This window comes from Aegilops tauschii, chromosome 7 (genome assembly GCF_002575655.3).
Source record: "Aegilops tauschii subsp. strangulata cultivar AL8/78 chromosome 7, Aet v6.0, whole genome shotgun sequence".
NCBI lineage: Eukaryota > Viridiplantae > Streptophyta > Magnoliopsida > Poales > Poaceae > Aegilops > Aegilops tauschii.
In genome coordinates, this window is record NC_053041.3 from 459957452 (window position 1) to 459969517 (window position 12066).

Here is a 12066-nt window from a genome sequence, read left to right on the forward strand (position 1 = left end):
TCTCGACGCTGCTCGAGGTTGACGAAGCTCCGCTCGGTTGGGGAATCTGCTATACTGAGGGTTCTTTCTCATGGACGACAAGGTAACTAATTTAATGAGATATTATCTCATCTCTTATCCCAGTTCATCTGAATCCTTTAATCACCCGACGGAAATTGCCATGAATTCATATTTATTCGAGCTGATTTGAGGGTTTTCTTTCATTCATAGAATGTACAGTGCGCCGACACTTCAGGACTTTGCGACCTCCACTAGAGATTCCATCTCACTGTACCAGATAACTTGAGGACGCGCGCGGTATGTTCAATCTCACCCTAAATCGGTTGGCATGGCCTACTTTCCTGAACATATTCTAAATATTGCTACATTTGGATAAAAGGTGCCACATGCACCATATACGTCAAAGGGGATTTTCCCCCTCTTCTTTCTATATTAGGCAAATTAATGAGGTATTGTTCTTTCGATTACTCTCATATTTCCATGACATCATGTTTACCCTATCTATTTAATTATAGATTTTTGTCCTTCGATTTCAACTGCTGTACAGTTCTTTCAATTTGGGCCCATATTTGCATGTTACCATATTTTCTTTAACAATCCTACCATTTTCTGCAGAACATCCCTTGCTATGCAACAGATTATGTAGTGCACAATTTTTCCCTTTACATAGATCAAGGCTCCACGGATGTCATACTGCACACAAACCATGGATTTACAACCGTTGCTATTGTAAGACTTGATGAACGTGGTGACTCCTATTTTGGCACTGGCTTTTGGAAAGAAATTGCAAAGTTTTATGTACTGAAAGCTGGCACTAAAATTGCATTGCACATAAAAGGGCCTGGTCATGAGATATATGCTAACTTCTCCGACAAAATCATCCGTCCAGACTTTGTTCGAAGTAAGTTTTCTTTTCAACTATCTGCATATGTTGACTTACCCAGCAATGTCAAATGAATTGTGTAGTATTTAAGCAACCAATTGTTATTCCCTTTTCTTACTATATTCCTACCTACTACTTCTAGTTACCAATACACTTTTCTATTGCCCTATTTTAACTAAATATTCCATGTACTCCCATTTCTACCAGAAAGCGCCGCTGGCAAGGAGACTCCGGAGGTGGAGAACAGGGCTGCCAACAAGCGGAGGCGGGGCGAGCTAGAACCGCAAGCGACTCCAGCAGGCCTAGACTTCATCAGCAGCCTCCCGGATGATATGTTGAGAGTCATCATCTCCCTCCTCCCAATCAAATATGGGTCGCGGACAACCGTCCTTTCCTGGCGGTGGCGCCCCCTATGGAACTCCAGCCCTCTCGACCTCATCGACACCCACGAGCTCTGCCATGGCTATCGCAAAAGCTTGGATGCGTTCTCCAAGATCCTCGGCAGTCACCTTGGCCCAACCAAAGGCCTTAGAATGGGCAAGTTTCGTTCCAACAGCAAGGACCGAGCCAAGCTTGATGACTGCTTCCGATCCCCCGCCCTAGATCAGCTCGAGGAGCTCACTTTTGATGATGGGCACATGCGGTCGCTGCCAACGTCCGCACTCCACCTCGCGCCCACGCTGCGCGTCACCAAGTTCAGGAACTGCCATTTCCCGCCCCTTAATGACACGCCCGCTCGTATTCTACCACGACTGAAGCACCTCGAGCTCGTCGTCCTCTGCCTCTCAAAGGGTGACATGGAGCGCCTGCTCCGTGGCTGTACTGCACTCGAGTACCTTCGTCTTCAGGCAATCAATGGGTTGAGTACCTTCCACATCACCTCCATGACTCTCCGGACTATTTATGTGTGTTGCTGGTGCGGCAGGAAGACATCACAAGATGTGCACCACGGTATGGTCCTTGAGGACACACCTGCACTTGAGAGATTACTTGTAGTTGATCAAGAAGGTCCAGCAAGAATCAATGTCATTTCTGCGCCGAAATTGACAGTGGTGGGCTACTCGTCTGACAAATACTCTGAACTTGTTATTGGATCCACACCCATTCAGGTACAACAGCCGCCTTCTACCTCTCCTTCTACAAATTAATATTATTTCTAATTTTGAAGATGTTTGTTCGTCTATCATTCAGAAAATGATTCCGACAAGCTTGAACCCGAAACTGCACACAGTGAAGGTCTTGGCACTAGAATCTATTGGCCCCGACCTAGAGCAAGTTGTCAGTTTCCTGAGATGCTTTCCGTGCCTGGAGAAGCTATATATCGAGGTGATGTTCCTTTCCTGTTAAATGTTAACCGTAAGGGAGTTCAATTTGTGACACCTTTTTCCAAGTTTACAATGACAATGTACTACGATTTTTGAAGGTTCTTTTGGAGGATTTTAGTACATACATGTCCCCCCATATTGGTTGCTTGATCCATATGGTTACAATCAATAAGCATTTCTCCTTTGGATTCATGTGTACTAGTTTTCTTAGGGAAGTTTTCATCCACTCCAACCTCTTGTGAAGAAGGCTACATTTTTCTAGAATGTAATCAAATGCCCATGTTAATCATGTCAGATCGAAGATGGCATGTTAGTGCATTTTACAAATCCTGCAAACCAAATAGGCCTGTCGTAGTGTTCAAAACTACATGCAGGCACTAACACGTTCTCTTCTTTTGCAGATAAGATTAGGCCCAGTGGTGGATAATGTGATACAATGTAACAATCACGTCGAATGCCTAGATCTGCATCTCTCAGAAATTACTTTGAAGAACTACCGAGGGACCTTACCGGAGATTATATTCGCCAGGTTCTTTGTTCTCAGAGCAAGGGTGCTGAAGGAAATGAGGTTTGCCCTACATTTATTTTGCAAAAATGAATGGTTTGTTTATCAGCGCCGGCGCCTGCGGCGGAATGGAGTAGGCTCCAAAAATGCTGAATTTCATTTTGGAACTTCATATGACAGAGTAATCGGAAGTCATTGTGTCAACCCCATACATGACTTCTCAGTGGCTGGCCCCTTTGCATAAATTGTGAGGTTTCGAAACCAGACTTAGAAGCGGTGATATTAGTTTGAACCTCTCTGATATCCATGTTCAGCGGATCAGCGCGAGCGTTTGCAGCTGATGAGCTGAATTTCATTTCTAATATCAGTTTGAACCTTGTAATCTTCGAATTTGAGCCATATAACTCTGGAATTTGAACCTTGTAACATTTTGAGCTTTTGTGGTACAATCGTTGAAATGGCACCGTATGAGACTCGTATATTGCTAGCACTATTTTGACCTTAATATGCAATGGTCTTATATTTTATTAACCATTCTCGAATCAGTTTACCTTGTCGATCTCACATCACACGATCTGTATAGCTAACTCGACTGCGATCTTCGACATTATTGCACACAGTTGGTTTCTTCCACGGTGTGCACTGTAGAGTGCAGAATTAATTATCGCACTCGAGTGTCCATCATCACCCTTCTATGTAACTTTGACCTCATCACCCAAGGGTAAACTTATGACTGAAGTCATTCCACACACTTCGTTTTTACAAAGCTTTTTGCCAATAAACTCCCACAATTTGTCCCTCTTCTAGCCGACGTGTGGCCAAACTAGCAGGGCGGGAAGCTTGCGCGGTAAACAGCGCGGTAGCGCGGGAACAGGCTCACCGACGATACATTTGGCGCCTCTTCGAGCCCGCGCGTGCGGTGTTGTCAAGCGTGCACTGGATTATGGAATCCTCTGCTATGAACGTCGTGACAAGACGTGACGATTACAGGCTGGCCGGCCCCCATTTATTACAGCGGCCATTTAACCTACCCTTGTGTCTCTTCAACCTTTCGATCGCGCCCCACTGTTGCAAGAAGCACACCCACCACGAGAAATTCTTTAAGGGTATCCTGCGCGGCTCCAATGGCGCTCCGAGTGGCTGCCGACGACGAGCAGCAGTTCACCATGCGTGCCGTGGTGGACACCCACAGAAGGTTCATGGACCTCTCGGTGGTGTACGCCAACGACTCGGTCTGGGTGGAGCACTCCATCCACATCATGGAGCTGTTTCTTGCCGAGGAGAAGTACAAGGTGGTCAGGTTCGACCTCGAGTACACCCGCGCTCGTGCCAGGTCTCGTCCCAAGGTCGCCGTCGCCTAGATGTGCGTGCACCACCACATCCTCGTCTACCACTACTGCCTGGCCCCAAGGCCTTGCGAGCGTTTCGCCAGGTCTGTCAACAACTCCCACTACATGTTCGCTACGGTGGACATCACCAACGATGTAAAGGTGCTCGAGAGTTCGGGCATCGCCTGCCAGAATCTTGTCGACATCCAGGGCCAATACAAGATCTGGGGCAGCAAGGAGCATGAGAAGGACTCACTAGTTCACCTCGCCGAGGCCATCATCGACCCCTACTACAGGGACAATAAGGATTCATGCAACAAGGACAAGCGTGTCGGGCACTCGGCTTGGATGGAGAAACTCGACAAAGCTCACATCGTGTACGCAGCCAAGGAGGCGTACACAAGCTACGACATGTACAGGCGGATCGTTGACATGAGGAAGTGCCTCCTTCCCCAAAATGGCCAGGGATCCAGCCGGAAGCAGAGCAATGGCAAGCGTCGTCGCAACAATAAGTAGATGATTAGATCCTCGTTTCTCCTACTTTAGTATGCATGTAATTGCTTACTTTGGTGTGTGCAAATGTTATGTGTGTAGTCACTTGTGTAATTGTATGCTTAATTTGGTTATGCAATGTTGTCTTTTTAAGTATATATGTTGATGCTCTGTAGACAGAACGTAGATGTTGTGTGGACAAAGAAAATCACATCACACATGGACTAAACAATGGAACCCATTGGTGATGTTTTCATCAATCACTCACAATTGTATACCAGCAATCATTTGCTCACAACACACACGGCTTGTTAGCGGTAATCGTCTGTGTTTTTATCAGTCTTCGCACACATTTCCGATTACAGACCTGTTTGCCACGTATCACACACATCTTGTTCATTTGAACCGTTTCTGTTCTCATGTCTCAACGCAAACAGTTCATCTGAGTGAACCGCATGTCGTATATCGCACACACCTTTGATATGGCTGACCATTTCTTTTGTTTTGCCTAATCACAAAGAGTTCATCCAAGTGAACCGTATGCTGTACATCGCACACACCTTCATCTGGTTGCCCGTTTCTTTTGTTCCTCCTCATCGCAAACAGTTAATTGAGCTGAACCGTATGCCCTGCATCGCACACGCAACTAAAATCTGAACCGTGTTTGATGCATCCTCAATCGCAAATGTTTTGCACCTTTTTGACGGTATTTTTACACCATCGTTTGCGATTATGGCATCGCACACAGTTTCGTCGAAGGGTCTCTGACCGTAGTGTCGCGTTAGCAGCATCCTACAGTAGTGTATTACACCTAGATCGGATATGAACTCCTTCATCCAGACTCCTTCATTTGCTGCTTTCGAAGCAGCTATGTACTCTGCTTCACACGTAGAACCCGCCACGACGCTTTGCTTGGAACTGCACCAACAGACAGCTCCACCATTCAATATAAATACGTATCCGGTGTGTGACTTAGAGTCATCCGGATTAGTGTCAAAGCTAGCATCGATGTAACCATTTATGACAAGCTCTTTATCACCTCCATAAACGAGAAACATATCCTTAGTCCTTTTCAGGTATTTCAGGATGTTCTTGACCTCTGTCCAGTGATCCACTCCTGGATTACTTTGGTACCTCCCTGCTAAACTTATAGCAAGGCACACATCAGGTCTGGTACACAACATTGCATACATGATAGAACCTATGGCTGAGGCATAGGGAATGACTTTCATTTTCTCTCTATCTTCTGCAGTGGTCAGGCATTGAGTCTGACTCAACTTCACACCTTGTAACACAGGCAAGAACCCTTTCTTTGATTGATCCATTTTGAACTTCTTCAAGACTTTATCAAGGTATGTGCTTTGTGAAAGTCCAATTAAGCGGTCTTGATCTATCTCTATAGATCTGGATGCCCAATATATAAGCAGCTTCACCGAGGTCTTTCATTGAAAATTCTTATTCAAGTATCCTTTTATGCTATCCAAAAATTCTATATAATTTCCAATCAACAATATGTCATCCACATATAATATTAGAAATGCTACAGAGCTCCCACTCACTTTCTTGTAAATACAGGCTTCTCCAAAACTCTGTATAAAACCATATGCTTTGATCACACTATCAAAGCATATATTCCAACTCCGAGATGCTTGCACCAGTCCATAAATGGATCGCTGGAGCTTGCACACTTTGTTAGCACCTTTAGGATCGACAAAACCTTCTGGTTGCATCATATACAACTCTTCTTTAAGAAATCCATTAAGGAATGCAGTTTTGACATCCATTTGCCAGATTTCATAATCATAAAATGCGGCAATTGCTAACATGATTCGGACAGACTTAAGCACCGCTACGGGTGAGAAGGTCTCATCGTAGTCAACTCCTTGAACTTGTCGAAAACCATTCGCAACGAGTCGAGCTTTGTAGATAGTAACATTACCATCAGCGTCAGTCTTCTTCTTGAAGATCCATTTATTCTCAATGGCTTGTCGATCATCGGGCAAGTCAACCAAAGTCCATACTTTGTTCTCATACATGCATCCCATCTCAGATTTCATGGCCTCAAGCCATTTTGCGGAATCTGGGCTCATCATCGCTTCCTCATAGTTCGTAGGTTCTTCATGGTCTAGTAACATGACTTCCAGAACAGGATTACCGTACCACTCTGGTGCGGAACATACTCTGGTTGACCTACGAGGTTCGGTAGTAACTTGATCTGAAGTTTCATGATCATCATCATTAGCTTCCTCACTAATTGGTGTAGGCATCACTGGAACTGATTTCTGTGATAAACTACTTTCCAATTCGAGAGAAGGTACCACTACCTCATCAAGTTCTACTTTCCTCCCACTCACTTATTTCGGGAGAAACTCCTTCTCTAGAAAGGATCCATTCTTAGCAACAAATATCTTGCCTTCGGATCTGTGATAGAAGGTGTACCCAACAGTTTCTTTTGGGTATCATATGAAGACGCACTTCTCCGATTTGGGTTCGAGCTTATCAGGCTGAAGCTTTTTCACATAAGCATCGCAACCCCAAACTTTAAGAAACGACAGCTTAGGTTTCTTGCCAAACCATAGTTCATACGGTGTCGTCTCAACGGATTTAGATGGTGCCCTATTTAACGTGAATGCAGCTGTCTATAATGCATAACCCCAAAACGATAGTGGTAAATCAGTAAGAGACATCATAGATCGCACCATATCTAATAAATTACGGTTACGGCGTTCGGACACACCATTACGCTGTGGTGTTCCAGGTGGCATGAGTTGCGAAACTATTCCACATTGTTTTAAATGAAGACCAAACTCGTAACTCAAATATTCGCCTCCGCGATCAGATCGTAGAAACTTTATTTTCTTGTTACGATGATTTTCTACTTTACTCTGAAATTCTTTGAAATTTTCAAACGTTTCAGACTTGTGTTTCATTAAGTAGATATACCCATATCCGCTCAAATCATCTGTGAAGGTCAGAAAATAACGATACCCGCCGCGAGCCTCAATACTCATCGGACCGCATACATTGGTATGTATTATTTCCAATAAGTCAGTAGCTCGCTCCATTGTTCCGGAGAACGGAGTCTTAGTCATCTTGCCCATGAGGCATGATTCGCAAGCATCAAATGATTCATAATCAAGTGATTCCAAAAGTCCATCTGCATGGAGTTTCTTCATGCGCTTTACACCAATATGACCTAAACGGCAGTGCCACAAATATGTTGCACTATCATTATCAACTTTGCACCTTTTAGCATCAATATTATGAATATGTGTATCACCATGATCGAGATTCAATAAAAATAGACCACTCTTCAAGGGTGCAAGAGCATAAAAGATATTACTCATATAAATAGAACAACCATTATTCTCCGATTTAAATGAATAACTGTCTCGCATCAAACAAGATCCAGATATAATGTTCATGCTCAACGCTGGCACCAAATAACAATTATTCAGGTCTAAAACTAGTCCCGAAGGTAGATGTAGAGGTAGCGTGCCGATGGCGATCACATCGACCTTGGAACCATTTCCGACGCGCATCATCACCTCGTCCTTAGCCAATCTTTGTTTAATCTGTAGCCCCTGTTTCGAGTTGCAAATGTGAGCAACAGAACCAGTATGAAATACCCTGGCGCTACTACGAGCATTATTAAGGTACACATCAATAACATGTATATCAAATATACCTTTGTTTACCTTGCCATCCTTCTTATCCGCCAAATACTTGGGGCAGTTCCACTTCCAGTGACCAGTCCCTTTGTAGTAGAAGCACTCAGTTTCAGGCTTAGGTCCAGACTTGGGTTTCTTCCCAGGAGTTGCAACTTGCTTGCCATTCTTCTTGAAGTTCCCCTTCTTTCCTTTGCCCTTTTTCTTGAAACTAGTGGTCTTGTAAACCATCAACACTTGATGCTCCTTCTTGATTTCTACTTCCACAACTTTAGCATTGCGAAAAGCTCGACGATGGTCTTGTCCATCCATTGCATATTATAGTTCATCATGAAGCTCTTGTAGCTTGGTGGCAGTGATTGCAGAACTCTGTCAATGACACACAACTGGAAGATTAACTCCCAGCTGGGTCAAGTGATTGTGACACCCAGACATTTTGAGTATATGTTCACTGACAGAACTGTTTTCCTCCATCTTGTAGCTATAGAACTTGTTGGAGATTTCATATCTCTCAACTCGGGCATTTGCTTGAAATATTAACTTCAATTCCTGGAACATCTCATATGGTCCATGACGTTCAAAACGTCTTTGAAGTACCGATTCTAAGCCGTAAAACATGGCACATTGAACTATCGAGTAGTCATCATATCGAGCTTGCCAGACGTTCATAACATCAGCATCTGCTCCTGTAGCAGGCCTTTCACCCAGTGGTGCATCAAGGACATAATTCTTCTGTGCAGGAATGAGGATAATCCTCAGGTTACGGACCCAGTCGTGTAGTTGCTACCATCATCTTTCAACTTAGCTTTCTCTAGGAACGCATTAAAATTCAAGGGAACGGCAGCGCGGGCCATTGATCTACAACATAGATATGCAAAAACTATCAGGACTAAGTTCATGATAAATTAAGTCCAGTTAATCATATTACTTAAGAACTCCCACTTAGATAGACATCCCTCAAGTCATCTAAATGATCACGTGATCCATATCAACTAAACCATGTCTGATCATCACGTGAGATGGAGTAGTCTTCAATGGTGAACATCTCTATGCTGATCATATCTACTATATGATTCACGTTCGACCTTTCGGTCTCAGTGTTCCGAGGCCATGCTTGTACATGCTAGGCTCGTCAAGTTTAACCTGAGTATTCCGCACGTGCAAAACTGTCTTGCACCCGTTGTATGTGAACGTAGAGCTTATCACACCCGATCATCACATGGTGTCTCGGCATGACGAACTTTCACAACGGTGCATACTCAGGGAGAACACTTATACCTTGAAAATTTAGTGAGGGATCATCTTATAATGCTACCGTCGTACTAAGCAAAATAAGATGCATAAAAGATAAACATCACACGCAATCAATATATGTGACAAGATATGTCCATCATCATCTTGTGCCTTTGATCTCCATCTCCAAAGCACCGTCATGATCTCCATCATCACCGGCTTGACACATTGATCTCCATCGTAGCGTCGTTGTCGTCTCGCAACTATTGCTTCTACAACTATCGCTAACGTGTAATGATAAAGTAAACCAATTACATGGCGATTGCATTTCATACAATAAAGCGACAACCATAAGGCTCCTGCCAGTTGCCGATAACTTTTACAAAACATGATCATCTCATACAATAACGTATATCACATCATGTCTTGACCATATCACATCACAACATGCCCTGCAAAAACAAGTTAGACGCCTTCTGCTTTGTTGTTGCAAGTTTTACGTGGCTGCTACAGGCTTCTAGTAAGAATCGTTCTTACCTACGCATCAAAACCACAACTATGTTTCGTCAAGTTTGATGTTTTAACCTTCAACATGGACCGGCCGTAGTCAAATTCGGTTCAACTAAAGTTGGAGAAACAGACACCCGCCAGCCACCTTTATGCAAAACAAGTTGCATGTCTGTCGGTGGAACCGGTCTCATGAACGTGGTCATGTAAGGTTGGTCCAGGCCGCTTCATCCAACAATACCGCCGAATCAAAATAAGATGTTGGTGGTAAGCAGTATGACTATGATCGCCCAGAACTCTCTGTGTTCTACTCGTGCATATCATCTACGCATAGACCTGGCTCGGATGCCACTCTTGGGAACGTAGCATGCAATTTCAAAAAAAAATCCTACGATCACGCAAGATCTATCTAGGAGATGCATAGCAACGAGAGGGCGGAGTGTGTCCACGTACCCTCGTAGACCGAAAGCGGAAGCATTAGTTTAACGCGGTTGATGTAGTCGAACGTCTTCGCGATCGAACCGATCAAGTACCGAACGTACGGCACCTCCGAGTTCAGCACACGTTCAGCTCGATGACGTCCCTCGAACTCTTGATCCAGCAAGGTGTCGAGGGAGAGTTTCGTCAGCACGATGGCGTGATGACGGTGATGGTGAAGTGATCAGGCGCAGAGCTTCGCCTAAGCACTACGTGTTAGGGAACGCAGTTATTAAAAAAATCCTACGATCATGCAAGATCTATGTGATGCATAGCAACGAGCGGGAGATTGTTGTCCATGTACCCTCGTAGACCGTAAGCGGAAGCGTCAAGTGACGCGGTTGATGTAGTCGAACGTCTTCGTGATCCAACCGATCAAGTACTGAAAGCACGGTACCTCCGCGATCTGCACACGTTCAGCTCGTTGACATCCCTCGTACTCTTGATCCAGTTGTGGCCGAGGGAGAGTTCCATCAGCACGACGGCGTGGTGACGGTGATGATGAAGTTACCGGCGCAGGGCTTCGCCTAAGCACTACGACGATATGACCGAGGTGTGTAACTGTGGAGGGGGCACCGCACACGGCTAAGAGAAACTTTGTTGTGACTTTGGGGTGTCCCTTGCCCACGTATATAAAGGAGGGAGGAGGAGGAGGCCGGCCCTAGAGGGGGCGCGCCAAGTGTGGGGAGTCCTACTAGGACTCCCAAGTCCTAGTAGGATTCCCCTTTTCCTTTCCGGAGTAGGAGAGAAGAAAGAGGGAAAGAGAGAGGGAGTAGGAAAGGGCAGGGGGGCGCCCCCTTTCCCCTAGTCCAATTCGGACCCATGGGGGGGCGCGCCTCCTTCCCTTTGGCCTGCCTCCTCTATTCCCGTATGGCCCAATAAGGCCCAATACTTCTCCCGGCGAATTCCCGTAACTCTCCGGTACTCCGAAAAATACCCGAATCACTCGGAACCTTTCCAATGTCTGAATATAGCCTTCCAATATATCGATCTTTACCTCTCGACCATATCGAGACTCCTCGTCATGTCCCTGATCTCATCCGGGACTCCGAACAAACTTCTGCCATCAAATCACATAACTCATAATACAAATCGGCATCGAACGTTAAGCGTGCGGACCCTACGGGTTCGAGAACTATGTAGACATGACCGAGACACATCTCCGATCAATAACCAATAGCAGAACCTGGATGCTCATATTGGCTCCTACATATTCTACGAAGATCTTTATCGGTCAAACGCATAACAACATACGTTGTTCCCTTTGTCATCGGTATGTTACTTGCCCGAGATTCGATCGTCGGTATCACCATACCTTGTTCAATCTCGTTACCGGCAAGTCTCTTTACTCATTCCGTAATGCATCATCCCAGAACTAACTCATTAGTCACATTGCTTGCAAGGCTTATAGTGATGTGCATTACCGAGAGGGCCCAGAGATACCTCTCCGACAATCAGTGTGACAAATCCTAATCTTGATCTATGCCAACTCAACAAACATCATCAGAGACACCTGTAGAGCATCTTTATAATCACCCAGTTACGTTGTGACGTTTGATAGCACATAAAGTGTTCCTCTGGTATTCGGGAGTTGCATAATCTCATAGTCATAGGAACATGTATAAGTCATGAAGAAAGCAGTAGCAAT